This window comes from Chenopodium album, chromosome 11 (assembly GCF_948465745.1).
Source record: "Chenopodium album chromosome 11, dcCheAlbu1.1, whole genome shotgun sequence".
NCBI lineage: Eukaryota > Viridiplantae > Streptophyta > Magnoliopsida > Caryophyllales > Amaranthaceae > Chenopodium > Chenopodium album.
The window spans coordinates 44,452,387-44,458,812 of NC_137844.1; positions in this window are offsets into that span (position 1 = coordinate 44,452,387).

Consider the following 6,426-nt stretch of genomic DNA (forward strand, 5'->3'; position numbering starts at 1 on the left):
CCCGCTCCTCACAGGGTGTCCCAAATTAACAAAAAAACAGAAGGTTCTCCAAAGAATTGGAGCGGGCGCTCCAATGATCTGCACGCCCGCTCCAAAGCCAGGAGCGGGCGCTCCAAATTTTGCACGCCCGCTCCTCACAGGTGAACCAAATTCAAAAAAAACAGAAGGGTGAAGAAGAGTTCGGAGCGGGCGCTCCGGAACCTGGAGCGGGCGCTCCACCAGAAGGAACAGGCGCTCCAAGAATTGCACGTCCGCTCCTCACAGGAAAATTCAAAAAGAAAAAAAAACGAAAAAAAACAGAAGTGAATTCCTAGGATCGGAGCGGGCGCTCCTCTTCCCTGCACGCCCGCTCCAGCCGATCCGGGTAAAAAAAAGGGGAATCTTTCTCCTTCTTTTAATCTCCTTCACCCATTTTCACCAATCATTCTAACATTCATGCTCTCTCTCCTCATCCCCATCTACTTCTCACTCTAAAAACCCTCACTTTCTCCAACTTCTGTCTTCATTTTTATCATCAAATCTCAACTTTCTTCAATCAAAATTCACAAATTCTTATTCTCCATCAAATTCTCTCTCCAAAAACCATAATTTTTCACTAATTTGGGCGAAAATTTTGAAGACTCACGAAATCAAATTAAAGAACAAGCAAGGAAAAGGGGTAAAGTTTGATAGAGGAGGAGGAAATTTGGGTAAATTGGAGGATTTTAGAGTATTTTCATACTCTAATTGGTAAAATCTTCTTCCCCACTTCACTTTCCCTCTTAAACCTTATCTTTTCTAATTTGTTTATTTCATGATTATTGTGTGATTAATTGCATGATTAGGTGAATTAAACAAATTTACTTGCCTTTGATAATTAAATTGTAGAATTTTGTGATTAGTTATGGAGTAAGAGAATTGTGATTTGTTTCTTGCTTAAGTTTGATGAACTTGTGCACGAAAATTGGTTAAATTCTGTTGGAATTGTGAATTTGTTGTGTTGGAATTGTTGGTTGTTTGTGTTGGAATATTATTGAATTGTAAGCAGGTACTTGGATTTTATCGGGGGTTTGAAGTTTCGGAGATTGTTTGTGTTGTGTCGTGAGTGTGTTTGTGGTGTTTTAAGTTACCTTTCTTGTCCAATCTTAAATTCCAAAATGGTTCTTCGTTTATTTGGAGGTGCGGGAGGGAAGAAGAGGAAGACTACTTCCGGCATCCAAATAAATGAAAATCGTCATTCCGAAAGCCCAACTGAAACCCCAAACCAAACAATAGATTAATCAAATCCTCCCCCTTTAATAAAAATACCCGAAAAATCCAAAGGTTACCACAAAAAGCTATCCGCACAAAAAATGCTTCCAACCCGATTCTATGACCAAGAGTCGTGCCAATTGCTAGGAATAGACGACGGAATTCGTCAAGTGGCTGCAAATTTCGGATGGTTAGACTTCCTTCGAAAGAGGGAGGAAACATTCGAATCGCTCATTCTCGAATTCCTATCCACCCTAACCGTGAGAAAAACTAATGGTGAGGGAGAGCCCATTGAGTGCGAGATTAAGTTTAACATGTTCAATCGACCTCAAAACATAAGCTTAACTCGCCTCAATCAGATATTCGGGTGGCCCGTTAGCAACCAAATAACCAGACACGATAGTTACAAGCTCACTAGTTACGACGAGTGTAACTGGTGGAACACTATCGCGAGGTACCCCACATTCACATCTCGGTCTAGTCACGCTAGCCATATTATCCACCCCGTACTCCGTATATTCATGAGAATTATGGGGTATGCTTGCTTCACAAAGCAAGATCTCGGGAAGCTAACAAAAGAGGAGATTAAATGCCTCTTTATAGCTTCCCGATTTGAGGGGGATCTTGAGGGGAACGTGAATATAGGGTACATATTCATAAAGCGGTGCTACGATATCAAGATGAGCACGGAGTTGACGGGTGAGATTAAGTGTGGTGGGATGATCACAATCATCGCCAAGGCATTGGGTTTCACCGGTTGGGTTAACCAATTAACCCCAATTGAACGCCCAAATGCTCTTGACCTTGCTGGTTTTGCCACAATGAATATGATTGTGGAAATCCGGGGAAATGTGACCACCTACTCTTGGTTGGTCAAAGGGAAACACCGTTGCATTCTCCCTAATGCGGCGGTTATGAACACCGTGGGAACCACTTGGCAAGTGCCAAATGAGCCACTCCCCGACAATGTTCCCGACCTTGATCAACCATCTCAACCTCGCCGCCATAGCATTTCTACCATTCCTAATTTCATGGGCGGTCAATCCTCCTCCTCATCTTCCTCCTTCAACCTCGAGTCGGCCTTCCACCACCTTAACCTTTCTAACCAAAGAATTCTCCAAGAAAATGAATATCAAAGCTATGTCTCCCAAATGTCCTACCAAAACCTCGTTGAAAGGGAAGACTTTCTCCCTTATGTCAACTATCCTCACCGACCCGTTCAAGAAGGGCCGGTTGCGGGTTGGAACAACAACCAACCCACCTACTCTTATTGGCAAGGACCCCGTAGCTCCATTTCGAAGCTTCGTTCCTTCCCTCCCTACGATTATACACAACCCGGGGGTTGTGATTTTAGGGGGACCCCTCTTACTACAACGTCCCTGAGACATGTGGTAGGATGACTCTGGAGGAGATTGATAACCACCTCCAAAGGGGATACTTCGGGTTCCCACCCGGGTATAATGGTGGTTGGGGCACTAGTGATGCACCGAACTACGGTCATTACCGTAGTAGCCCCAACTATGATCTCCCTCCCTATGTGGATCAACCTTCCTACTCCGGCGATGTAGATCCTAACTACAATTTCATGCCATCGCCGAGTAGGGAGGAGTGATCGGGAGTAGGCTTAGGCTTTTGTATTTACCGTTCCCTTTTACTCTTTCCCGTCTTTTGTGACACCGAGGGCGGTGTCAAGTTCTAGCTTGGGAGGGAGAGTTGTCCCCTTCGTGTCTATCTTTTGTGGGTATGGTATTCAAAAGTCTAGCTTAGGGGGTAGTCTTGGGGTTTTTATGCCTATGAGTAGGTTTTGGTTTTGGTAGGATGTGTGCCTTCTTGTGATGCTTTTTGTGCTATGTATGGAGAAGTTTGAGTTTGTATGTGGAATGTTTGGCATGAAAGGCTTAGTTTAGCCTTTGGGACTTGTGGTAGGATTCATATGGTATTATGTTCTAGTTTGCATGCCTATTTTAGGTTGGTTGTTGCCCTTTTCACGTTTTTATGGCATGCCTAGGCTAGAACAATTACATATTGATGTTTTTGTCTCACTTCTCCTTATGTGTGTGCTATTTGGAGCATCTTACCTATGGCTTTGATATGATTATGCTTTGGTTGGTTTGCTTGTTGGTTGGTATCATGGGTTGATTGGCATTGTCCTTGGTTTTTCTTGATGATGAATTTTGATGATGATTTGTGCGGATTTATGATGATGGTTTCCCCTAATATCCAAATTTCTTTTTCTTATCCTCTAACCCCTCTAACATCCAAATTCCCTAATATCCAAAACCCTAATACCCAAATTCTTTAATTAGTTTTCCTTTCCCCCATTTTCAGCTTTCTAAAAAAAAGGAAAAATGAAAAAAAAATGAGCTAAAAAAAAGGGATTTTGTTTGCCTTTGATCGGTTTGCAATGATGATATTGAATTGTATGTGGTGGATGTTTGTTTTCTTTTCGTAATAAAATTTCGAGCATGGTTTAGATGCCCTTGGTTGAAAATAGAATTGGTTAGTTTAGGCTAGTGTGAGAATAACTTTCCCGAATGTACGAAACTTAAAGTCTAGGTTTGTGGTAAGATGGAGTCGCCTATCTCAAAGGAATTTGATCCCCGGATGGTAGTATTTGATCCCGCATTGTTCCAAAAAGGTGAGGTTTTATTATTTTTCAAGCCTACTACATTTTGCATGAGTGGCAAGGATCCTCTTTGATTTGGTACCTAGATCGAGAACTTGAGTCTCAACTCCCAAGGCCGTGGCCTAAACTACTCTTAGTATTGATAAAAGGTGTCATGTAATGTTTATTCACAAAGGGTTAAGGCATATCATTTTTCTTATTTCTATTATTACCATTCCCATTGTTTAATTTTTAGTTCTCTATAATTAGTAGTTAGTGATGTATATACCAAAAAAAAAAAAAAGGAAAAAAAAGGGGGATGAATGAAGAATAAAAAGAAAGGGAAATAGTGCAAAGAAGGAATGTATTGTCACCGCCCTAGCAACCAAATAAGCTTGGGGGTGTACTCTAAAAAGTTCATTCATAGTTGCAACTTGGGTCAAGGTTAGAAGCCTTTTTGGGTTTTCTATAAATGATACAATTTAGTCGGCTCATATTGCAAAACACTTCTAGTTTTATATATATGCCTTAACCTTGTGTCGTAGTCCTTGAGTCTTGTAATTATTAGGAGAGTAGTGGATGCCTTTGTCGATGGAGGGAGTTGATTCGCAAGCATATGGAGAGGGTACTCTTTCGAAACCCGCTTTATCTATGTTTTTCCGGCTCATTCGTGGAGTCACGAGACACTACCATTAGGGGGGGATTTGAACTTTTTGATAGGGACGCAGTAAGATATGTTGAATAGGCTTGAATTGAGTATTTTCGAGAAGGTTAGCTAGGCTTTGGCTAGTCATGACCGTGGTTGATCTTAGGCATATACCTCATGCTCGAGTTTTATTGCTTAAGTATTCTTATATCTATGCATGTGCTTTTCTTTGAGAAAATTGATCTTTGGGTTTGTTTTGGGCAATGTGAATTGCTTGAGGACAAGCATTTGGCTAGCTTGGGGGGATTTGATAAGTGGTTTATTTGACCACTTATTGTGTTAATTTAAACCCGGTTTTGCGATCATTTCCCCTTTTTCTAACCCAATTTTGAATGAAAATGTTTTGTCTCGGCTTTCCCTCTCTTGGTTTGTGTTTGTCCATGTTTTGCAGGTCTATGGACTCAATTTGGCAAGCTTTCGGTGCATGGTTTGTGTTTAAGGCAAGAGAATTAAAGAATGGAGAGGGCGCTCCAGCAGGAGCGGGCGTGCACCCCTCAGGAGCGGGCGCTCCGATCTTTCTGCCAACTTTCTGCCAAAGCTTCAAGAATTGCACACCCTATGAGGAGCGGGCGTGCAGCCTTGAGGAGCGGGCGCTCCTGGCTGTGGAGCGGGCGCTCCTCGCTGGGAAATCCGTTTTCTTTGACGGATTTCCCTATGTGTTACGGGGAGTATAAATACTTCCTCCTTTATTCATTTGTAACCCAGACAGATATAGCCTAGTTTTAAGAGACTCCTCTTAGTTTGAAACATTCCTTTTAATTATTTTAGCTTAATTTTCATCAATTCAATCATTGTAATAGTTGGTTTCAAGTTTGTTTCTCAAGATTGGCACTTTGTATTCAACAATTTCAAGCCTCAATTAGTAACTTCCTTCTACTTTTCTCCATTTAATTTCTGATTTTATTTGTTGTTGCATGATATTTAAATCTTCTTAGTTCTTGATAATTTGTTATTGGATGATAGTTATTTCAATTGTTAATCATTTTTCCCCAATTATTGAAGAAGTTAGAACCCTAATACTTGTTTGCATGTTGATAAATATGAGTTGTGAGTAGTCTACTTGCTAGGGGTTGGGTGAAGCTCAACCTTTTGGGTTAATTATGCAAATGTGGGAGAAGCATTGATGCTTGTATTGCAATTAAATTGATTATATGAGATTGCTTGTTAGTTCTTCAATGATAGGATTAGCTACCCTTGATTTAGGAGCTTGATAGCATGATATGCTTAGTTTGACATGGAAATGTGAATGAAGCATGGCATTACTTATTGCAATTTGATTATGTATCTTCTAGTGCTAAACTAATGAGGAATCTAAGTTTAGTAGTGTGAGTTGTTTCCTAATTGCATGAGGTTGATCTTACATATAGTCCTTGCTATATCTTATCAATTTCACTCCTCGTTTGTCTATTTGCCTTGGTCGAGTGGATCCCATTCCCTAGTGTCCTCAATCCATTGATTTAGAACCATAGTTTGTTTGTCTTCTTGACGAACCCCAATTCACCATTGACTTCGAATTAGCTTAAGTGTTAAGATCTTTTGCAACCATATCCCGTTCCTTGTGGACCGAACCCTTACTTGTCATTATGCTTGGTTTGTAAGGTGTTTGTTAGTAAATGTGTTTGATTGAGTGTGGAATGTGCGACCGTTCTAACGCCCATCAGGTATGCACGTTCCAAGATATCCAAGGTTGATTGAAACATAAGATATGCTAAGCATAGAGAACTAATGAGACACAATTCACCTTCATCCCAAACAATCTTACCGCGTTCCCCCTACTAGTTTCAAATCCACCTTTAGTAAGCATCTCAATGATTCCTCAAAGGAACAGGAAAAGAAGAGATTTTCAAGGCTACTTTACATCTTGACTATGCAAACCGCTCCATAG